The following is a 25,530-nucleotide window of genomic DNA, read 5'->3' as shown; positions in this document are numbered from 1 at the left end:
GAGTTTTGGGCCAGGCCGTAACAACTACAAAACTGATTATCCATCTCACTTTGAGAAAATTACATTAAAATAGCTATTAGTCTTATTTATTAACATCTTCTTTAAACACTTCTATTTTATTTAAGAAATTATTACATACATATTCTTCCTTGTGAAAAAATACCTCACACAAAATTTCTTTCAATGAAAATAAAAAAGAAAACAACATAATTGTAATAATTTCACTAATCCAATAAAGCTACTGGTGCAAACAAATTAAACTCTAAACCGTCGCTGTTATACGAACGGTTGTTTAAAAACCCATAAAAGAACCACGTTTTGACACACCTCAAAGGATAGCACTCCACCAAGCACCACTAAATTCTACGATCTCCACCAAATGGAATTAGCTCAAAATCTTGACCCTTAAAATCAATTGAACTTTTCGAGAATCTCTCACGATATATAAAACTCTTTTGGATTTTTCCATGCTTCAGAGTCTCTATGAATAGCCCATGCATTTATATAAACTATAGTCTTAGCTGGAATTTCGTAGCCATATATAGTGCACTACTTCTCATTTGTTTCTTTTGGCATAAGTAATGGTCCTGGTAGGTATAATCTTAATGTTTCTTTTATCACAGATTTAACATAGTTACACTTTTGAATATCTTCTTTTAAGAAATCTTTTTGACCTCCAAAGTTTCTAACTTCTTCTTGAACTTTCTTCATTACTCTTAGATTTTTTATGAGCACGGTCATAGTTCAAATTGTTGTATTTGCAGTTGTATCTGTTGCTGCTATAAGTATGTCCAATAAAAAAAATAATAAAAAATAGCATATTTAAGTAAAAAAAAAAAATCTTTGGTATAAATTATATATAACTGAATTCATGGACCGTGGCCTCAATAGTTGCAAACGCAAAAATAGTTTGTAAAAAGCTAAAGAATATTAAGAATCAGATTGGATAAATAATTTAATTAAGTTATTTTAAAAAAATATATTAAAATTTATATTAAAAATAATTTATAAATAAATTATTTTGTATTTAATTTGTTAGTTATAAAAATATTTATTTAAAAAAAATTAATAAAAAAATTATAATAGAAGTTATTTTTTAATTTTTTTAAAAAATATTTTAAATAACTTTTTAAAAAATTATAAATTAATTTTAAAAAATGTACTAAATATTATTAATGCTATAACTTTTTATAGATTAAAAATTAAAAAAATCAATTATAAACCTGTCAACGGACCCTACTAAGTCGAAAGAGTGGAGCCAAAACAAGTATCATCAAGTTGTCCATCTTAATTTGAAATTTTATGAAAATGTTTTTTATTTATCTATCTATACTTCTTTGAAAATATAAATCCATCTAAGAAGATGAATATTGTGGATAAAAATAGAGAATGTCAGGTGATTAATATTTTTTTATATTTATTTTGTATTTGAATCAATTCTCTATTTTTTTAGCAATATACTGCCGTATGGTTGGTTAGAGTGATAAACACCACTTGTCTAAAAGTTTTAGGTCTAATCTAAAAACAAAAATAAAAAGAAAAACAATAATAATGACCAAGATATATTATCTCATTTAAAAAATTTTGTTAAATTAAATTAAAGAGTAATTACTTAAATCAGTTTCCAAAAATTTTAAAAGTAGATATTTTAGTTTTCAAAAAAAATTAATGTACAAAAATATCTTTAAAATTTTATTTTGATAGACAAATTAGTCTCCAATTTATTTTTCAGTCGACTAATTATCCAAATCACTCATCAACAATTTTAAAAGCAGACATTTTAGTCTCCAAAAAAAATTAATACACAGATCAGATCAATCTCCAATGTTTTTCTCTGTCAGACATAATAATTTTTCGTCTATTTTTCAACATAACTCACTAACAGAGAATGCAAATTTAACATACTTTTTTTTAACATGATTTTTGCACATATTATAAATAAAAAAATAATATGTATGTATATGTTAAGTTAGTCTAATTATATATGAAGTAGAAATTTAGTTAGTTTTTTTAGTTAATTGATAATTTAGTGATCAATTTGAGATTCAATAAGTAAAAAATAGAAGAATAACTTTGAGTATACTTAATTTCTAGCTATCACTCCAAATTAAATTATATTAAATATAAAAATATCAAATAATTTTAACATTGAAATTTTTGTAGAATAATCTCTAATAATTTTATTGAACAATATTATTATTATTATTGTTGTTGTTGAGTGACAATATATATATATATATATATATATATATACTTTTTATGCAAAAACTATTTTTATATTATAAATACATACATAAAATTTAATGAATAAATTAAATTTATTATTATTTTTATCCAAAAATATGTAAAAAAATTATGGTACAGTATTATTGTGTAATTAATAATACTTTTATTTTATTTTACTTTTTTATGGTGTAATTGATACTAATAAATGTCACTCAATGCACATTTGGTGATGATGATTGTATAAGCATATCTACTTAAAATTTTACATAATGCATACACATGAATATAATTAATGTTTAGACCACTTTTTAATGAAGACATATATATAGCTTAGAGTTAGAAAATATTCAACATAACAAAATAAAACATACAAAAAAACAAGACATGAAACTAAACAAATCACAATAATATGTTTTTAATTTAAGAGAATACAAAATTTAGTACATTTCTTTTTGTTGGATTCGAAATTGTGTATGTAGTGAGAATGGTTCAATATTTTTTTTTTAAAATACCATATTAGAAATTAAATAGGTTTAAATTAACCTTAAAAATTAATTTGATTATTATAATATCTACTAATAAGTACTTGAAGAATTTGATGAGTTATGTCGGAAAATAAATGGAAGATTATTATATCTGACAGAAAAAAAATATTAAAAATTGATCTATGTATTAATTTATTTGAAAACTAAAATATCTGCTTTTAAAAGTTTTGGAGACTAATTTGGACAATAATTACTCCACTAAAAAATAAATTATGGAATAATTGATTTGTTAGAGTAAAATTTTAAAAATATTTTTGTATATTAATTTTTTTTATTAAAAACTAAAATATCTACTTTTTAAATTTTGAGGGACAGATTTAGATAATAATTAACTTTAAATTAAATTAATACACGCACATCCTAACAACATGCTCAAATAACCATTGAAGACGGATTATATTCTCTCTTACAAATACATATGCAATCATCTATATAAAAACAAAATTAATGTAAAGGAAAAGAGGAAGAGTAAATACTGTTAAAACTGCTTTGATGTGATTATAAGTGAGGTCAAAAGAAAACGAACGTTGTTTCTTCAATTGAAGCAAGAGTGCAAGACATCAACAATATCCTCTCCTTCTAAAGTGTCTCTATTAAGATCTATGTGTTCATCAATAACTTGGTAGAACTCATCCAACTCCTTAAAAATTCTCTCAAGACGTGCATGAAGTCCTTTAAATCTATCAATCCAACCCAAGAAAGGTATACAATCCGAAACAAAGAGAGTAATCAACATGGCTTGGAACTCATTGAACAAACTATGGAACTTACTCCTTTCAACTCCTTCATCTTCATACCTTAGCTTCTCCCAAAGGCAATCCTACATATGATAGTGCTTGTTAGAGCCATTAACACCTCATTCAAATTTGTCACCTTTTTTTATGAAGCATGGCTCGATATTTTCTTGATCAATTGCTTGACCTCAAACTCTCTTATTGAGGAAAGGTTTGAGACACGCTTAGCACTAAGGAGATGAGAAACACATATTTTTCTAATCTCTCTCCAATAATCATTGTTTTGGGAAAAGAACATCTCCAATCCATTATAGGAAAGTTTTTGTTGAGCAATTATGTTTGGTCTTTCAGCAAATTCACGAACTTGGTTTTTCAATGCTTCTTTGGCCAATTTAAGGGATGAAATAACAATTGCTTTCCTTAGACCTAATTGAAGGGAGAATATAGGGCCATATTTCTTTGAGAGTTCAAATAGATGAAGATAAAGGGAAGTAGTATATAATTGCGAAGATTTCCAATTATTGGAAGCCCTCTAACCTGGTGGAAAGGCTTTGTTCTTGTTAAGTGTTCTTTGTTTTTGAAAAAAGAAGAAAAACAAGGGCAAGGGAAGAGTAAGGAATAGAAGATAAGTGGTGACATTATTTTAGCCCGTGACTAATTAGGGTTATTATGAAAAGTTTTTGATGATGTTTTCTTACTTAATTGTTTAATTTAGTATATGTTTGTTCAGAAGCATGAATGCATGTCGAAAAGTTTTAAATGTTGGATTAAATTTGTTTGGATATTTTTTTAATATATTTTTATATTAAATATCCGTTTACTTGAAGCAATATTTTGTAGATTTTGTTTTAATTTTTATTATTGAGAATTGAATACAAAATTTATTTTTTTAACTATTTTTCTTTTACTTTTTTTATTTTTTCTATATGTATGATCATTTTTATTTTATTTCATAAATATCTTTTTTCATCTTTTTTGTTTTTTAACTTCATTTTATTTCAACTTTTTTTTGTGACTTCTCTATCTGAGTAATGTTTCTTTGTGACTTCTATTTTATAATACCAATGTCATCTTGATTTGTTTTTACTTTTTTCACGCACTTATTTTTCTCATCTTCAATAATCAAGGTAAATCTCTTTCCTTTATCATAATTTTGCTTATTAAATTATTTTTGTTTAAAAAAAATCAGTTTCTATTTTAAAATTAGTCAAATACTGGTTCCTTCCAAAGTAAAAATTAAAAAAAGGTTTTATTGTGTATCACTCATTAAAAAAAATATGCATTTGAGTTTAGATGAAATATATATTATGATAAACTTCAAGAAAAATATGTATTTGAACTCAAATAAAATTAATTGATATATTTCGGATTATTCTAAAGGCTTGTCTTAACCGTACCCATTGCTTGAACCTTTTTGCTAAGTATTGATAAGTAGATTTAACATGCCAATTTATAAATTTTGATATGTATTGAAATGTCTTCACAAGTTTAACAATGTCATTTCTTTTTGTTAGGAATATGATCAATTTATCCACTATATCATACATACTTTGAAAAGAAATAATAGTAGCACACATACACATAATTAGAATATCCAGAGCATTAAAATTTCATTATATTATACTATTTTTAATTTCAATATATTATACTATTTTTAATTTAATTTAATTTAATTGGCCTTCCTAATCTTTTATAAGTATAATGATTGTATACTTATTTATTTAACTGATTGTAGTGTAATGAGTTTAGTTTTTTTATTCTTGTAAGTAGAATAATATTCATATGTTGTAGTGCACTTCTATATTTTATGCATTTTATTGTTATTTTTGTTTCATTTTATAAATTTGGTTGCTTTTATTATTATAGTTTATAATAATTAGATCTTATCAATTATGTGTTTATATATCTAATATTGTGTGTTGTATGGCCCTCAATTTTTAAAAGTTATTAATAAATTATTTATGATGTATTATATTTATTTAAGACTATATTGTAGAGATTTTTATATAAAAGTTGAGGAAACTCTTATTTATTATTTAGAGTTCTTATAATTGAAAAATAATTAGTATTCTATATGTCTTAATTTTAATATATAATTTTTTAATCTTATTTTATAAATAAAGGAGAATTAATTTACTTATCTCCAATTTTTACTAAATTGGTATTTAACTGAAAATTATTTAAAGATTATTAATTAGAATGTATTCTTAAAAATAGATACTTTATATTTAATTTAATTTTTATTATTGTCCTATTTTTTATTTACTTCATAAAATTACACTACTATCTCTATTGTTAATAAAAATATCTAAGCTAAAACCCTAACCTAATCCTAATTTTATTTAAATCTAATTTTCTACCCTAACCCTCTAACACACTAACACACAAACAACAACCACATCCCTCACTCACTCACGCACGGTCACACACTCACACTCAATACACACAAAAAGAAACCTAACACAACAACTGGGAAAGAAATAAAAGAAACACTACAAGAAAATGGAACATTTGTAACAAAAAATTTGTATCAAATTTAAAATTGTTACAAAAAAATAGTATTTTGTAATAATAATATGTGATTGCTACAAAAGAATAATGTTTTGTAACAACATTACAAGTTGTTGCAAAACATGATAACATTTTGTAACAACCTGTTTTATTTTGTTACAAATTATGTTAGTTTTTGTAATGAGATGGTGTTTTGTATTATAATATTTTGTAACAAAAAAAGACAAGTTGCAAAAATTCAAAATATTTTGTAACAAATTTTGTTTTTTGTTTCAAAAACTCCAATTGTTTTGTAACAAAAAATTAATTTGTCACAAAATTTAATATTGTTTGTAACAAGTTAATTATTTGTCACAAAATATAAATATATTTTATAACAATTTTGTTTTTCAAAATGTTAAACACTTTAAGAGTAAAAAAAATTATGTATATATTTTTTTCAAAATAATTTTATTTTGTAACATCCTGCATTTTTGAAAATCTAAATATAAATAAATTGTGATTTTAATTTATTAAGTTTAAACTTTATAATTTTAGAAATTATTTTATTAGAAATAATTAAATAGATTCGGAGATAATTTTATTATAAATCAATTAAGATTCTTAAGTAATTTTATTATAATTGAATATTTTGTATAATTTTAGTAATTTAAAAATAAAAAAGAATTGTATAACTTAATTTAAATAACTTTTATCATGAAAAAGTTATCACTTATTATTAACTTAAACTTCTTATTTTATAAACTAATCTATTAAGAGTAATTAAATTAGTTTTATTAATATTTGGAGTTTAATTAATTAATATTTTTGTGCAAATTTTATAATTGGTTATTTGAAATTAAAATTCAATAATAAAAGTATTATACAATCTAATTTAAAAAATTTTATAATTGGTTATTCTTATGCAAATTTTATAATTGGTTATTTTTATAAAATTATTATATTACTCGTATATATTTTATCCTAATTCTAGAATTACCAAATAAAATTCTAATTTCACTAAATTCCTAAATTTATACCCTAAATCCCTAAATTAAAACACAATGCACACACATACTTTCAGAAAGGAAGGGAAAAAATGGAGAAGGAAGGAAAGGGAGTTCTCGAGAGAACTAGAGAAACAGAGGATGAGAGATTGAGGGGAAACGGGACGCAGAGGGAAGAGGAGAAGAGGGAGATGGTGCCGGTGGGTATCCTTGCCACCGTCACCGTCATTATCGCACGAGAGAAAGAGAGCCCACGTTCGAGAGAGAAAAGGAGATGCTGTCCGCGCTGCTGCCTCCATCGCGACCGATCCACGGCCGCTACTGCTAGGGTTCGTTGCCGCCACCTCTGCCAATGCCGACAAGCCCGAAGAGAGAGATAGGAGTTCGCAGAGATGTGACGGGGAAGATAGGAGATCGTATCGCTGCTACCGTTGCTAGAGACGGAGGTACCCATCGATCTACACGCCGTGGTTGCCATCGAAAATCACTGCTGAAGCCACAATGCCATGGTGGTTGCTACTGGAGCTATACGCTACTGCCGTTGGGGCTAGTGATGGAGGTGTTGTTGCAGACTCTATTTCAGTTTAGGTCCTTCACTCCTTTAACTTGTTCTACTTCCACTTTTACTTTATGGTAATCTTATTTCTGCTACCTTGTCTCCATTCTATTCTTTGTCAGTTACCAAAATTTCAAATTATTATTGTTGCTATCGGAGAGGGCTGTCAGGGTTACCATTCTAGTTCTAATGTCACTGCCACTACTACTGCTAGGAGAGTGAAGAGTCATCGGAAATCCTACTGCTGTTGTCGAGTTCATTATTAAGGCGACATCGAGGTAGGGAGTTCAAATTAAATGACTTTAATTTTAGAATGCCCATAAAGTTTATTGAATGACTGCAAATAGGTTTAATTTTTATGAGTAATTGATTGGTTATGTGGATATTGAATTGTGGCTGGAAATGTGATTGAGCTTGTGGTTTTTGTGAAATTGATTGATTGCGTGCGAATTATGAATTGTTGATGAGTGATTGAATATTGAATCTTGATGGATTGTATTGGTTGATTACTATTGGGCTGGTTATTAAATATGTTTTGAAATTAATTTTGAGAAATATTGAAAGTTAAACTTGAAATGCTAAACTTTATGTTGAAAATCAGAATTTTGAAATGAAACGGCAACTTTGAAAGTGCACCAGCAATTTAATAGAGATTGGAATAGTATGAGACTAAAAGATAAGCAAACTACAACAAGTATATTTATTAATATTCAATTTTGAAGATGTCGTATTAACTAGAGAGTTAGTTATGATTTTTCAAAGTTGAATAGTAAAATCTGATTTTCTGCATTACTTTCAAACGGAGTTAGAAACTTTGAAAAGCTATAACTAATTATGTAATGATCAGAATTGTATGAGGCCAAGTCTGGATTAACCTTGGGAATATAAGGAACTAAACTGAAAAATTTGAGACCTTTTTGTTAAATATACAATTTATGGAGAATTTTTAAAGTTAGGTTGTTAAATCTGTCCTGCAGCAAAAAAGGTCAAACAGGGCAGCAAATTTTTTGTCTTGCTGCGACTTCTACGAGCTGAGTTTTGGAGTGAAACTAATTTTGTTATAAAATTTGATTAACTTAATTTATTGCTCTAAAACTTCAGAATTTTAGGAGTTAAGGATTGGGAGTTGTGAATTTTTGAATATTGGTGGTCAAAGCTGGAAAGAAACAGATTTCAGCAAGCTATGCATCAATTTCCAATGCTTGTAACTCTTAGAATTGAATAGCAATTGGGTTACAACCAAGACACACTTATTTCTGGATGAGCTAGAAATTTCCAAACCAAAATTTAGCTTAATTAGAGTTTTGTAATAAAAGTTATTCAAATTGAAAGGTACTAAGCTTGTTGGCTTCTAAAAGAGATTCTGACTCATTTTTACTTAACTTCCAGGTTATGTAACTTCTTCATTAAAAATGGTATTAACTCAGAACTAATTGAAAAAGAACTCTGGATGAGTGAAGTTGAACCATATTAATTTTTAAGGTCATTGGATTTAACTTGGATTTTATACTGAATTTTGAATATCACATGTTGTTGCTGTTTTCTGGTTTTACGCACTACAGAGCAGTCACGGTTTTTTCTCTATTTCTAAGGCTAGAGAAATCAGAAAATTATGATCTTTGGTTTGTTAAAAATCTTATTTCAAGATGAATATCTGGACATAAAGTATGCGCAATTCTGAGTTTATTTGCTATATTAAAAACAGAAAAGAAGATAGAGTGTTAAGAATATCTTAGTAACAGTTATGAGTTCATAAAATTAAAGATTAACCTTAGCGTTATATGACTGATTCAATGTTAGAATTTGTTTGATTTTGAACTGATTTGATACTGGAAAGGTTGAAAAGAGTTTGGTAAATTGTTTGGTTGGGACCCGTAAGGGTGGTTAAGTCTTATTTTCAGAAGAGATCATGTCCGAATTTTTATAAAAGTATAAGGATCTATTTATAACATTTTACTTGTGTCATGGTTGAGAAATGACAAATGTTCTATTATTTGGTTTGATAAATTTGGTTGTGTATTGGTTGAGAAATAAGTTGTGAATTGGTTGTTTTTGTTGGAACCGTAGACGGTGGAAATATCCAAGTTTTAGGGGAGGTTCTGCCAAAATTTTTCTAAATATTTTGGATAAAATTTAATAGAAAAAATTGTAGTTAGTGTTATATCTTGTTTCTAATTTTTTGTTTCGATTTTGATGAGTTTGGAAAACTCTTGATTAATATTTGTGATGACTAAATATTATTTAAAATAATTAACTGCAAAAATTAATAATCTGATTTGATTAAATAATTTTTGTTGCAGGTTTTAATATTGGGCCGAAAAATGAGTTTCTGGCTTAAGCCCAATAACCAGCCTTGTTGCATGTTTTTATACTAAGTGGCTGAAATTTATATTGATGGGCCAAACTCAATAATATTATAACCAAGCCCATATTTATTTTTTATGAGAACCTTCTATGCTTGATCCGAAACAAATCTCATCAAGAAAGCAAATGTTAACCAAATGGGCCAGTTTTAAATTCAATGCTACAAGCCCAAATTTTATTTGTGATGCATGGTTCCAAACTTGGTCCGAAACCAAGGAAAAAATGAAAGCAAAGTGCTTCCAACGGAACCAAGCCTTTAACCATGTGATGGATTTCAAAATCTATTACATTGTTAATTAAATGCATGGGGAACATGAGAGAGAAAAGTTCAGCTGAATTGATTGATGGGTGTAATGACTACACGCCACTCTAAGCTAGGGAAGTAAAAGCAACTTTCACCAACTAATTGGTTTATTACATTTGAATTGCTTTTGTTTCAAGCTGTTTATTTTCTTTCATCTCTCTCTTCTTTTCGGTCAATATCCAGAAAATAAAGGAAGCCATGGAAGCTACATGGAGCTACCAAAATGAAGTTGCATGCATCAAGACCATCAAGCTAATGATGGCAAGAAAACATACTAAAATAAAAATGAGCTGTGGCTGAGATATTCACTATATTTGGTTAGATTTGGTGATGTATCTTGAGCCTTTCATGCTCAAAAATGGACGAAGAAGATCTCGGCCAGCAAGGGAGATTCTTGAAGCATGGCTTGTCTTTGATTCTGCTCAACCACCACAGGAAGTAGCTAGAGTGGCGAAGTGATGGTTGAAGGCAGAGATTGAAGCAGATGAAGTCATCATCATCATGAAGCATCAAGGGCCAGAAATCCATCTTGGAGAGCAAGCCAAGGATGGAGAGCTCGGATTGATGAAGAGTGATGATCAAGAAAGGACTAGAGGTAATTGCATGTTGGTTATTGCATGGTTATCTCTTCTCTCTCTATGTGACCGAACCGGTTTGTTGAAGGAGGAAGAAGTTAGTTCGGTTTTGGCTTCAATAAGTGGAGGCTCCCCTCTTCTATAATAAGGGTGGACAGCCACTGTTTGAAGCAAGGAGAAAATTTGAGAGTGCAAGGCACAGTGTTCTCAGAGCTACCTGAGCTAACAGTTTTCTCTTCTCCTTCAATGTATTTTGTTTTGTATTTTTCTGTTTAATTTTGTCATGTCTTGAGTCTCATGGAAAAAAGGCAAACAGTGAGGTTTGTAATGAAAAAGCCATAGAGCGGAAAAAGGCAGAGAGTGTAAAATTAAAAGAAAAAGCCATAGATGTCTTAGAGTTCCTTTGTTCATCTATGTTGTGTTTCATGATTCTGTGGGAATCCCCTTGTAAGTTGGGTTAGCACTTTACAAGTTGTAATCAGATTGATTATAGTGAAATTCCATCATGTTTGTGATGGAGAGTGGATGTAGGCTGCACTGCTTTTAGCAGCTGAACCAGGATATATCTGGGTGTAATCTTCTTTCTCTCCATTTCTGTTTTCTACTGCACAGGAGCAAAAACTAAAATGTCTCGTGCCAAGTGACGAGACAAAACAAAAAGTCTCGTGGCAAGTGACGAGCAAAAACAAAAAGGTCTCATATCCAGAGACGAGCCAAAACTAAAAAGTCACCTCTGAGTTCAGCAAGTATTAAGCAACAAAAAAGGGGGCTAAGATTCAACCCCCCCTTCTCTTAGTCACTGAAACCATCAGATTTTTTTTATTTACAGGAGTGCTGAAATGGTGACCACATGCTACCTTGAGGGCTCAAGAATATTTTGATTCATAGAGACACTAATCTATGTTAGAACTTTTAACTTTTGGTTGAATTTATGCAAGACATATAACTTGTAAAACTAATCAATGTACTCACTAAGATTCTTTTGTTTTAAAACAATTTTACCTAAATGAGCCATGTTTGAATTATGTATGTTTTTGCATATTATATAAATGTAGACTTGCTTATTAAAATAGTTAATAGATTAGTTAATTTAAAAAATAATTTAGTAAATTATGCATGCAATTTGTATTAAAAAAAATAGTTACAAATAATTATTTTGCTTTTGTAACTAAAGAAAAAAACGTTACAAAATCAAGTTACATTTTGTAACAAAATTTTATGATAGGAAAAAATAGATTGTCACCAAAAATACCTTGAAGATAAAAATTTGTTACCACTTTTGTAACAACTTCTGGTTTTTTGTATCAGAAAAATTTGTTACAAAATATCACTTTGAATTGTAACAGTTCCATTTTTTGTTACAAAAACTTTTTGTAACGGGACATACTGCAACATCCCCTTTTTTTGTTACAAAATCCTTTTGTTTCAAAATTTCAATTTTTTGTAACAATTTTTTTTGTTACAAATATTACTTTTTCTTGTAGTGAAAGAAAGGGGAAGAAGGGAAGCACGAAGAGGGAGAAAGGGGAGAGAGAAGAAAGGAGATCCGAGGATGAGGGGAGAGGACTGCGCTGCTGTCGCCGCCAGAACCACGAGGAGAGGGAGTCGCGCCGTCAGCCGCGTTGTTACTGTCGTCGCTGATTTTCACCATGCCTCGTCACCACCGCTGCGCCGCGCTCCACACCGTCACCGCTACTGTTCTGTCACGGGAGAACAACGCGCGAAGGAGAGAGAGAAGGATCCGAGGCTGAGCTGAGGTCCAACCGCCGTGCCCTGTCGCTGTTCACGTCGCCTTCGTTGGAACCGCCGCCGTCGCTGCCAGCTTCCATCTCCATCGAGGCTGATTATGGATGAGAGGGGACGAAGCTGCCTCTGCCTCCAGAGAACGCACTGCCGGTAGGATTTTGGGTTTGCCCTTCGTTTCTTTTGAGATTCTAGAAGCTTTATTGTCGTTGCATGTTAATTTTAGTTGCCATTGCCGGAGTTCAGTAGCCGCTGCTGCTTGAGGTGGTTGCCGGGGCTGCCGCCGAACCGGTTTAGAGACCCCGCTGCTTCGTTTTGTCATTTCAGTAAGTATTTACGTTTCAAAAACCCCTGCGTTAGTGTTCGGTTATGTTTGGTTAAAGACTTTGAGGTTTGGTAACGTAGGTTTGAGTTTTGACATTGCGTGTCGCGTAGATGTTGCTGTAGCTACTGCGCCGTTCCTTTTATCCCAGTAAGTGTCTCTATCTCGGAATCCTCGCCATTAGTTTTCCATTATGTGTTTTAAGATTTTCTGTGATATTAATGTTTTAGGAATTAGAAACCGAGGCCGCATGTCGCGTTTGAGGCTGTTCTGCTTTTGAGAAAGCAAGCGGAGCTGAGGTTTCAGTTGCCATTGATTTCGGGTCGAGAGGAAAGGAATTCCTTGAGGCATTTGGATTGTGGTTTGAACATGTCGAGGTAGGGACTTTTTCAAAGAACTTAATTTTATAACTTGGAATTGCTATAAATGGATATTAATGTGATAAATGTACTTCTAGTGATTGTGTAAGTCTTATGTATTTGTTGGGCTATTTTTGGATGAATGTGATTGTTGTTTGACTGCATTGCAGTTTGGTTTTGTTGAATGGGCGATTGCTGAATTATTTCTTTAAAGTTTTGGAAACGAGTTTGGTTCATTGAAAATGATTTGAGTCTGAAGTTGTTTCTTGAAATATAAATTTTCAGAATTAAACTGATTTGGATTTGAGCCGTGGAAAGGGCTACATAATGGTTTGGTTGGGACTCGAAAAGGGTAACAAAGTCCAAGTTTTAAGGGAGATGCTACCGAATTTTTATGAAATTTAAGATTTTGTTTTAAGAATGTGATTTAGAAAAGGAATGTATTTGAGAGGTTCTATTATTTGGTTCTTGATTTATTAAGAAATAGATTTTTTTCGAGTTTAATCTGTTTACGAAAAGTTTATGTTTTAAGATTGATTTAAATAAGAAAGAACCTATGCTTTGAAGTTTGATTAAAGAAGTACTTTTGGAAGAGTTTTAGTGGATTTTAAAAGAAGTTGAACTTTGATTAATTAAGTTCGTTTTGCTTCTCAAGTATTCTTTAAATTTCGACTTAGCAAGACTAAACAATAATTCCGAGCTTTAGAAAGGTTTCCGATTTACGAACGAAATGAAATTGGTTTTTAGGCGCAAATAAGTTGGTTTTGAAAGTGGCTCGGAACTTTTGGCTTACATGCCTTGGTTTTGATTTTAAGTCTCCATTTAAATTGATTTCAATTTAAGTAACTATGATTTCAAGGATTTCTACTAGAAATAGGACATTTTCAGACAAAAATTTCAGACGAAATTTATTCTGTCTGAATGACTTTTTAATTTCAGACACATTTAAGACAAATGTTGAACAACTTTTAGTGGAGGTTTTGGAAAAATATATTCTGTCCTAAATTTGTCTAAATTTTGTCTCAAATTTTGGTGCCAAAATTTTTATACAAATTAGCAACACATTTTAAACAAAAATTATAATTCGTCTGTATTCCATCTGAATATGCACAATAACTTCAGACGGATTTGGGACGCATTTTAAAAAATGTTAATTTTATCTCAAATTTGTCTATAATTAGTCTTAAATGTTTATACTATAACTAATCATTTGAATTAGTCAAATTTTTTTTTTCACAAATTTAGAACGAAAATAACATTATTTATAAATTCTGTATGAAAGTGCATCAGTTTTCAAACGGATTTTATATGTTTATTGAGAAATTATAACATTTAGTATGAAAATAAAGTTTATATTTTAATTTTGTCTATAATTTAATTGAAGAATGGGTTGTTCATAACTTTGTCATATGCATCTCATTGATTTAATCTAACATTATTCGCAGAAAAACAAGTTTTTATTCTAATTCTTTTTAATTAATTTGCTTATAGACAATTTTTTTTTAAAAAAAATATCTGCAAAAATTCACTCTTTCTTTTTATTTATATTCTATTTTATTTAAATAAAATTGTGTCTCTTAATATTACTTTATCTATTCTTTCGTTACCAAGTGAATCTTAATGATTAAATTGGATAGAAAAATAAAATTAGCAGTAAAACAATAAGTCTCAATTTTTTATAAATAGTAATGTGATTCTTGTTTGTTCAAAAGAATAATCTACTGCGATCCATACCGTAAGATTTTATATATATATGTAAGTATAATTTTATATATTAATTTATCTATTGATTAAATAATTGTGTCACACATGTAGAAATTATATAAATATCTTAAAAAATTTGGAGAAAAATTTATTTGTGATCTTAATTGAAACCTATCGACATATATCACTTAAAAAAACGTTTAATTTATGCTCAATTGAACACCTTTTATATATATATATATATATATATATATAGTCTATATCATGCTTGTTTAAACAATTATAAATATCTTTTTTTAAAATATATTATAAATATATTTAGTTAACAGTAATATTAAATTTGATTTTATTAAATATTTATCTTTTAAAATTATTATATAATGAAAATTTAAAAATACAACTTAATTTAAATAATTTAAAATTAAATTTTAGATCTGACTTTGTTAAATATTTGTTTTTTAAGTACCAATATTCTAGAACTTATTTTTTAGGTACCAATATTATAATCTTATTTTTTTAATTTATTAATAAAAATTAGATATAGTTTAATTTTAAAATTTTTATATATGTAGTTGTTTTAAAATCAGATCTTTACTCGCGCCAAAAAGCCAAATTTTAAAAACCAAACTCAATTCCAAAACCGCTCTTTTGGTTTTAGTTTTTATCTCCTCCTCAAAAACTGCCCTACCTCACAGTTCACAGAGAGCCGCTCCTCACTCACTCACGCTGCTCTCCTACCTGTGGCTGTCGTCAATCTTCTTGGTCGCACTCCAGCCAGCCTCCGACCTCGCAACTCAAGCAATCTCCACCCTCTCTCGTGCTTTGTGCTCGCAGGTTCGTTGGTTCAGGCTTCATCGTTCTCTACTATTTCCTCCTCAAGGAGTTCCGCAAGTTCTCCTTCAAACTCGTCTTCTACCTCGCCCTCTCTGTACTATCTCTCTCTCCAGATCCAAAATGCTGCATTTCTCTACCGAATGTTCTTGCTCTCTACGCATCGTATTTTGAATTCTTGAACATTGTGTCAGATTCTTGAATTTTATAATTTAAATTTAAGCGCCAAAAATAAAATGGTGTGATTGAATGAGCTTTGGCTTTTCAAATAGAATTTGTGTATGGCTGCTGCTGTTTCCGCTTGCTGGATTTGATTTCAAACTTTGTAGTTGTTGTTTAAAGTAATTTAAATCCGTTTGAGTATTTGTATTCTTTTACCTGATTGCTCAATTTGATTTCAGAACGAATGAATGTGAAACTGTTTGGATTCTTTAATGGTTTGTTATGGTTAAAGGAATTTTGCTTAATTTGGAATAGGTTAGGATTTTAATGCTCATGAACCTTAGCTCTAATGACAGAACGTTATTTTGGTTATGGCTTGAATATCTTCAAAAAAAATTCCTTAAATATCTTTAATATGTTTAAAAATATAATTTATTCCCAGTGAGCTAATCATCATCACAATAAGCTTCTTCATGCAATACAGGTGTTGTTAAATTAACTCTTGTAGTGTTACCTTTAGTAGATGAACTCTGTTTGGCAGTTAGAAAACTAATTCAGGCAACTAACTCTTGTATTCTTTCTAGACTTGTTTCCCATAGCCGTGTAAGTTGCAACTTTAGTTTGTATTTTGTGCTGCTAATGTGGCCATTTCGCAATAATTAATCATAAGGTACTATGTTAAAATAATTAGTTTATGCATTTGTTTGCTTTGTTTCTTTTTTCAAGGCATACACTATCTTAGTAGAGTTCTCTTCTATGAATGTTTATTTTGTTAATTTATTTTAATAATTGCAGGATATGCTTTGCAGAAAAGACTATTGAAAAGATCAAAGACGTCAGTTAAAAATTCAACAAAAAAAAATTAGTTTTACTGAAAAAACATTTCATGTTTTATATGAAAAGTTGACTTCCCCACTTTTTTCAACCTTGTTTATTCCTGCGAAAGATGAGCTTGGGACAGCCTTTAATGATGATGAGGACGATAACATGAGTGATTATATATTTTTTCTGATTTAGATTAAGAAATTTTTAGGTAAATTAGTTAATACATTTTGTAAACCCCGCTAAAATCGGTAAATAATTAGTCAATAAATTAATTTTTAAATAGAAAATTTAAAAATGCAAATCTAACATCAAAATAGGATAGAGCTCTTTAAAACAAGAATTTTGATAACAATTTCAAAAATTTTAGCCCAAAATTGAACTGAATGGACCGAACTGGTTGAACCGGGGTCCAAACCGAAAACGTGGGTCCAACCGGACCCATAACTTAAAAGAAGCAGCAGCTTCTTCTTCCCCATTACATGCACACGACGCCAAACAGAAAAGGGAGGAGAAGGAGCTTCCCTAACCCTCATCAAATCTTCTCACTACCATAACTTCTCCGTTCGAGCTCCGATCGCCGCACCGTTCGCGGCCACGCGTCTAGTGCGTCGAGATCTACATTTCTATCAAATCAATTTCACCAGTAAGCTCCATTTTTGTTCCAGAATCTTTATCCCCTTTCTATTCTTGAAATTGAAACCTTATAGTGAGATTTTGCCAATTTTGATGTTTCAGGTTCGATTTAGCTTGCGGAGCTTACTGGGTTTGAGTTGCTACGCGTGTGGGAGCGGTAAGGTTTTCCTAAACTTTAATTTAATTTTAATTTCATTAGGTAAAATCTTATTTGGAACATATATGTGTATTAGGTGAGAATTAAGTCCATATATATATATGCATTAGAAGTAAAAAGTGAGTATTTGGAGACTTATCGGTGATTGAGGCTTAGATTGTGGTTGGTTTCTTTGAGCTTGGGGGCTGTGTTCTTGCTTGTGAAGCTGCCTTGGATTGAATAAAGTTATCTGCCAAGGTATGGTTTAGGTTTCGCGCGTTTAACATTTAAGGTGTTGTGAAAACTTAGGCTAGAAAATTATAGGTTAAGTTGAAATGGTTAAATGCATTAAATGATTAGCTTTGTGAAGATGTTGGATAAATTCATGGTTATACTTGTATTGGAATTTATGAGTATGAGTGTTGAATATGTGTGATTGTAATTTATTAATGTTGGGTTGATGATGATGTTGATATGAGTTAAATGAACTTGCTGGTTATGGCTTGTTTAATTAGTGAAGGTGAATTATGATTTGGTATTAATGGGAGAAGGTAATGGACTAATGAATTTTAATATGAAAGTTATGGTTGGAAAGGGAGGATTCTTTAAATAATGTATGGGTTTGATGATTTGGTGTGGATATTAATGTGCTAGTGGATAGGATTAATAACATAGAACTTAATATATGATGGAGGTGCAGGTTTTGATGGTAAGGAACATGAATCGGTGAAAATGGGATTTGGTTATAAATTGGTAAAAAGTGAATTTTGGTGAAATTTGGAAGTCCATAACTTACTCCTCAAATTTTGGATGGAATTGTTGTTTGTTTCAAATAAAAGATGGTTTTATAAGTTTTTGAACGATATCAATTTTGTGAAAAACAGAATTTTGTAGAGAAAGTTATAGACGACGGAAGTTTGGTATAAAAACTGTACTTTCAGGATAACAAAATCTGGTTTGTAGCAGCTTTCTGGGCATTTTGCCAATTTTAGGAAAACGTCCATCCACGCATACGCGTGGCGTGGCATTTTAACGACGCATGCGCGAGAAGCCATGCGTGCGCGTGAGAGGCTAATGCGCATGATCACGCGTACGATTGACTCACGCGTACGCGTGACTTGCTGTTCGCTCCATGCGTACGTGTGACCCACGCGTACACGTGGCCCCTGTTTGCTACAAAAGTGGATTTTAACATTTTAAATCAGATTTCTCACTTCTAAACTTCCATTTTCTTCCTTTTTGACTTAAGGTATGGTACTAAGACCAGTAGCTAGTTGAAACTAGGAAAATAAGATAACTTGGGGGGTGAAGCTAGAGGTAAAATGATGAGTTATATGAAAGAGATGAGAATGTAAATGAAGTATAATGCCATGACTTGATGGATGATTAAATAATAATTATAAATATGAAATGGCTTATGAATGATATCTGAGATACGAGTTTCTCTGGATAACAGAACCGTGGCTCGCCACCACGTGTTCCAGGTTGAATCTCGATACTCTGTTGACCCTACGTTGTAAGGGTGACCGGGCACGTATAAATTTCTGGGTATGGATACCCCCATTGAGTGATTTATGAATGAATGTTTGAATGATGCATGAATGTGAAATCTATGCATAGACTCATGGGGATGCGCGACGGGGGACAGTCTAAGGTTTTCGGACTTGTCGGGTTGGCTGGATAACCGACAGATGAGCCTCATCACCCATAGAACATGCATGCATCATGTGCCTTTGTGTGTTTTGATTGCTATGCATTTTCTGGGTTTGCCTAATTGAATATATACCTCCTGTTACTTGTTATACTTGCTTCTTGCACTATCTGCTTATTACTTGTGCGTGAACTTGTTTGGTTGCTTGTTTTCGCTGAATTAAGGAAGACAGAAGGATGGAGGAAAGGATAAAATGGCTTGGTGTTATGTTAGGTTTAGAATTGAGTAAGTTAGGCAGGTTTAGATTACCCACCCCTATTATGGCTTCTATTTAGTATTTAAGTTTTACAATTGTACGACAGAGTTCTAGGATTGCCTCTGGCATTCCCAAGACCTTATTTATTATACGCGTGGCACCTTTACATGCTGAGAACCTCTGGTTCTCATCCCATACTGTGTTGTTTTCAGATGCAGGTCGAGAGGCTCCTTGTTAGGCGTCTGGATCTTGAAGCGAAGTAGTCCCTGGGTTATTTTGGGCTTTATAATTGTATATATTTATGTACCTATGTACTTAGCTTGCTCTCCAAAAATTTTGTTTATTTTGTTCCTCCTAGAGGTTAAAGGAGAGCTAGGACCTTATTTTGAGTTTTAAGTACTTTGGGATATCTATATGTGTATGTATATATATTCTCCGGCCAGCCTTAGCTTCGCAGGCTGAGTCAGGAGCTAGTTATGCTGTTTCCTTGGCTTTCCTTTACTTTCTTGCTTATCTTTATCATTTTCCTATTAGGTTTCTTAGTACGCAAGTAATCCTATTCCTTGAGCGTTGCGCTTTTTATTTCACAAATTTTGTTTTATCCATTTTTCAAGGCTCCTAGTTATTATATTCTTTCTACTATTATATGTATGTATTTTATTTTTAGAGGTCGTAGCGCCTCGCCACCTCTGTTTTACATCCTAGGGGTAAAGCTCTGTGTGGTAGGGTGTTACACATTTTAATTTATTCATTATTTGTGACCTTTCTAAAGGCTTTCTTCTTTGTTTTAGTTTAATTACTTTTTTTCTTATTTTAGTTTGATTATATTTATGGATAAAAGTATTTTAATAATAATTTTTTTAAGTCTTTTATTGTAATTAACTTTTTTATGATTTTATTATTTATTTATAATTTCAATGATGTAATATGAAAATTTTGTTTATTATAATGGTCTTAATATAAGAAACAGATAGTATACAATTTATTTTCTAAAATATTTATATATTAAATAACAAATTATTTTGTATAAAAATTGTTTAAAATATTTTATTAAATTTGTAGAAATTTTGTGCGAAAATAGTTTTTTATTTTGTTTGAGATTTGTTTAAAATACGTAAATTATATTAAATTAAATTTATTTAAAATTTAATTGAAAAGAAATATTTGATTTATCTAAAATTTGTTCGAAAAAATATGTTATATTTGACTAAAATTGTTAGAAATTTGTCTGAAAAGAAATACATTTTTGTTTGAAATTTGTTTGAAATACATTGTCTTTATATTGGCTAATCTGTCTGAAATTTGTCTAAAATACATCATAATAGTTAGAAATTTAGTAGATAATTAGCTATTCAAAATTTGTCACAAAATCGTCTGAAAAAAATTTCGGACGAAATTTCAGACAAAATGTAAATTAGCAACAAGGGTTTTTGGGACAAAAAAAATTTGTCTCAATTTTGTTCGAAAAAAAAATTTGTGTCTAATTTGTTCGAAATTTATTTCAATTTTATCTCAAAATTCGTCTGAAAAATAGGAATTTCTAGTAGAAAGAGTTTAAGAAATGAGGCAGGTTATTCTTCCCTAAAGTCTTGAGACTCTACTGAAAAATTTTTATTACTACATCCTGTTTTAGGATGAATGATTTTGAATCTTTTAGAATAAACTTTTAATTTGGTGTGGTTTTGAAATATTTTGGGAAGATGTTTGTAGATGGTGACTGTGTTTTAAAAAGAAAATTTTACTTTTGAGAAAAAGTGGTCTGTGAACTTGAAATGATTTGAGAAATGAGGATTTTAAAGTTAAGATTGAGATGGATTGATTTTTAGTTTCCAAGTAAAGAGATTTGAGAAAAAGTGATTTATGACTTGAATGATGATTGATTTTATATGAATTATTGATGAAGTGCAGAATGATGATGAATAAATGAATATGTGGCTTTTGCACTTCTTTTATTTGAGATACGAGTTTTTCTGGGTAAAGTACCATGGCATGCCATCACGTATTCCAGGTTAAGACTCGATACTCTGTTGACTCTACGACGTAAGGGTGACCGGACACTTATAAATTCTCGGGAATGGTACCCCATTGAGCGATTTGATATATATATGTGAAAAAAAGCTATGCATAGACTCATGGGGATGCGCGTCGGGGGACAGTCCAAGGGTTTAGCAAACCGGGCTTGTCAGGTTGGCTTGATAACTGACAGATGAGACTCATCAACTATAGGGCAGACATTCATCATATGCATCTACGTGACATTGTTTGAGTGTGCATATTGTAATTGGTTTGCCTACGTGAATAATTATGTCTAATTGCTAATTACTTTACTTGATATAACTGCTTGATTGTGTTTGAATCTTCTTACTTGTGTTTGTGACTGAAAACTGGTTGGATTGTGGTAGATTGACTGTTGATTAAAATGTTTGGGCCTATGGCCATGATTGATTATGTGATGGGTCGAAGGCCGTGAATGGTTTGTGTTTTTAGTTTAGTAAAGTATGAAAAACTAAACTGGTTCAGCATAGACTTAATGAACCTATACTTGGAACAATTTGGTCATTCATACTGCCTAGAAAAAGCTCTTTTAAAAAGGTTTGGATTTTTGGAGAATTAATGGGTTTCTCTTTAAAAAAAAAAGATTTCGAATTTTGAATGTGGATCTATAATTTTGAAAAGATATATAAGGCGGGTAACAATCACTATACCTTAAAAACAGTTTTTATTTTCACGTATTCTATTATAATAATTCCGCAACCCTATAGTGAGAACCCTTTCGAGGACGATGTTCTCACTCGCATACAGGTCTTTTCTTTTTAGGTTTTTGGACGACGAAGTTTGGAAGAGTTAATCATTTCGTTTCTGTTTAAACAATATTTTGTGTTGTATTAGTTACTTTCCCCTCACCTTTATCTTTACATATTTTTATAAGAGAGATGTGATTTTGATTATGTAATGCTTAAAATTAATATATATATATATATATATATATATATATATATATATATATATATATATATATATATATATATATATATATATATATCCTTTGTAAGTATTGATATTTGTATGGATGTAAGTTATCTATTAAAAAATCTTCTGAGCGGTAAAAATATGGTTTAAAATTTTAAATAGGCTCATATTTTAGTATTAAATACTATAAGAGTAATCGTAATACCTAAGCTATTAGAGTAGCGCAGCCAGAAGCGTAATATTTTGATAGTTAGGGTGTTACATGTGTAATTTATTATAATTTAAAATTAAAAAATGCTAAAAGGTCATCAGAATATATTATTTTTTGTCATAAGTTAGTTAATAATATTTAAAAATATGAAATAAAATATGTTGTTGAATTAGACTAAAAGAATTGAATTAATAGTTAAATAATTATCAAAAATAATAAATTCTAATAATTTTTTAATATATATTTTTTAAATTTTTAATTTTTAATATAAAAATTATTAAAATAATAATATTAAAAATTTAATTTAATTTTTATTCTTTTGAGAATTTTATATTTAAAATAATTTTAGTTATTATTATTCAAATAATATTTTATTAATTATAATTATTTTTAAATTAAATATTTAAACATAAATTAACAAATTTAATCTTAATAAAAATATTTTTAATAAAATTAAGTTAAACTCAACTCTAATTTAAAAAAACTAAACTAAAACACAGTTATAAATCGGAAGTACCATTATAAATTGATACTTTCTTGCTCAGTGTTTAGATATTTATTCATCGACAGTATTCTAAGTTCTAAATGCTTTGTTATATGAATAAAAAATATTATATTATTAAATTATTTCTTTGTTAAAAAAATAATTGGACACCCAAATTTAATTATCCAATAATAAATTGATATTTTGAATAAAAAAGAAAAAGTTCACAATAAATTTTAGATTCGATTTTTTTTTGTCTTTGTAAAATACGGCTAATTTTTTTTTATATAAGATTGATATGTGAGTTATGGTGAGTTATGGAGTATTAGGGAGATATACACGATTGTGACGGCTTTCAATTTTTTGTTTTAGTGAGAAGAAATCGGACCCAGGGTTTTTTGCCAGTACACAAATCGAATCCAGGGTTTCTGCCAATACATAAATCGGACCCAGAGTTTACACAAATCGAACCGAGGGTTTTCTGCCAGTACACAAATCGGACCCAAAATTTTCTACCAGTATACAAATCGGACCCAAGATTTTCAGTACCTTCTCATACCCTGGTAAAACACCGTATACCTTCATAACTCTACTATACACCAACTCTCCCTCCATATTAAAATTAAAAAGTTCGTAAAATACATGTTTTTTATTTTATTTTCTAAAAATTTTATAAAGTTGAAAATATTATTTGAAAATGGCCTCGGCCCTCTGTGGCTCTGTCATTGGATGAGACAGGTTAACATTTAGTAAGATGTCATATCATTTTCACGTGTCGGGTGCTCTAAAATATCTCCTCTCATAATTTACCTATTATTTGTCCTCTCTCTCTCTCTTTCTTTTTCTCTCTGAAGTGTGATTCTCTCAAAAAAAAAATTCACTATCATTTTTGTTGCGGTTCTCTCTCTCACTTCTTTAACTGATTTTTCTTATTTCTTTTTTCTATCTATAAAAATTAACATGATTTTGCTAATTATGATTTTGGTATGATTGAAGCTTTAAACTAATTTGGATTTATCATTGGAATTTGAATATTTTAGTATAAGATTGAAGATTATTTGCTAATTTATTTTTTTGACTCACGAATAGAAAGATAGTATTACCATATGCTCCAAAAATATACCAATTTCTTAGAACAATGCAAGTAGAGCTACAAAATTCATACATTTGGCAACTAAAACTAGTGTGACCTACAATGCTATGAGACACATAAAACTAATAACTAATGGCCTTTAATTACTTAAGTAACATAACTTTATTCACGTACTTCACTACCTATCCCCTTCTAAATTTCATGGTAATAATGTTGCATATCTCAGTTTTATTATACTAAATAAATAATATGTTAAAGTGATCTAAATAATTAGAAAATAGAAATAGTAGTCTTCAAAAAATATTTAAACAAACACAGGAAAATAGAAAAAAATAATCAATCCAAAAAAAGTATATTTCCCAACCTCTTAACTAAAGAATCAAATTATAATGGATACTTATTTTAAATATTTGTGACATAAAGTATTATTTATTAGTTATTATTTTATATTTTTAAGTATTAAAATATTTAATTTTATATATTTTAATTTTATTTATTTAGTTAGTAGTTTAACTTTATGTTAGAGGATTTAGGTAGTGTTTATTTTCAAAGACTAAAATTAAAATTGGGAGACTATAATTTAGTATTATATTGGTGGATAGAGACTGGAATTAAAATTTCACTCCCAAAATGCAAAACTTCAGTCTCTTCATACTTCCAAAAAGTGGAGACACAAGTAAGAGACAAAAATATCTGGAGACGAAAACTGAAACTTTAATAGCATTTTCTTTAATAACTAAGAGTATTTTAGTAAAAATTCTTATTTCATCTCCATATTTATCTTGAATCAAATAAGATACTAAGACATAATTCAGTTCTATACATTTTACATCAAACATAATACAAAGACTTAATTTAGTCTCAGTCTCTAACTCTCGATCTCTGGCTTTCAATCTCAATCTCCCTTCAAGACGCAGCCTTAGGATTTTCATTATTTTAACTTAATATGATGATGAGGTGTATAAATACCTTCTAAATTATTGTAGCCATGATACAGAGATTAGAAGTTTGAAAACTCACTTTTTGGTTTTGTGACAAAATCATATATAGACAAATGAAGTTGAGTGAGTCCCTTTATTGTTGCATCGTGAAATTGGATAGAATGTAGAGTGATTCTCTTTGATTCAATTTCAATTTGTCATAAACTATGGTGTGGACAAATTAAGTTGAGTGAATCTCTTTCTTATTACATCAAAAATTTGAATAAAACATTACAAGACACACGGATATTAGCATAAGCAAATTGCCTGCCTTTTCTCCTACTACAGTTTGCCAAGTAGCAGCAATTGCCATCCGAGCTCTTCAATGTGACGCAGAATCGAATGGATCGGATTAGCATCGATTCTATG

At 29.6% G+C, this 25,530-nt stretch overlaps 1 long non-coding RNA gene and 1 pseudogene across 1 annotated transcript; one reads left to right on the top strand and one right to left on the bottom strand.

The window, feature by feature from the left end:
- Positions 1-356: 356 nt before the first annotated feature.
- Positions 357-12,636, bottom strand: LOC107627786 (cytochrome P450 83B1 pseudogene; annotated as a pseudogene).
- Positions 12,637-17,243: 4,607 nt separating this feature from the next.
- On the top strand, positions 17,244-19,909 carry LOC107628523 (uncharacterized). The gene is made up of 3 exons (XR_001617823.3): positions 17,244-17,390; positions 17,483-17,537; positions 19,636-19,909. It is a non-coding gene; the product is annotated as an uncharacterized LOC107628523 (long non-coding RNA).
- The last annotated feature ends 5,621 nt before the right edge of the window (positions 19,910-25,530 follow it).

The sequence above is a fragment of the Arachis ipaensis genome, chromosome B2, assembly GCF_059453495.1.
Source record: "Arachis ipaensis isolate K30076 ecotype BB chromosome B2, ASM5945349v1, whole genome shotgun sequence".
NCBI classification, from domain to species: Eukaryota; Viridiplantae; Streptophyta; class Magnoliopsida; order Fabales; family Fabaceae; genus Arachis; species Arachis ipaensis.
Note: the sequence above shows the minus strand (reverse complement) of the source record. Positions and strands in the feature narration are given on the sequence as shown.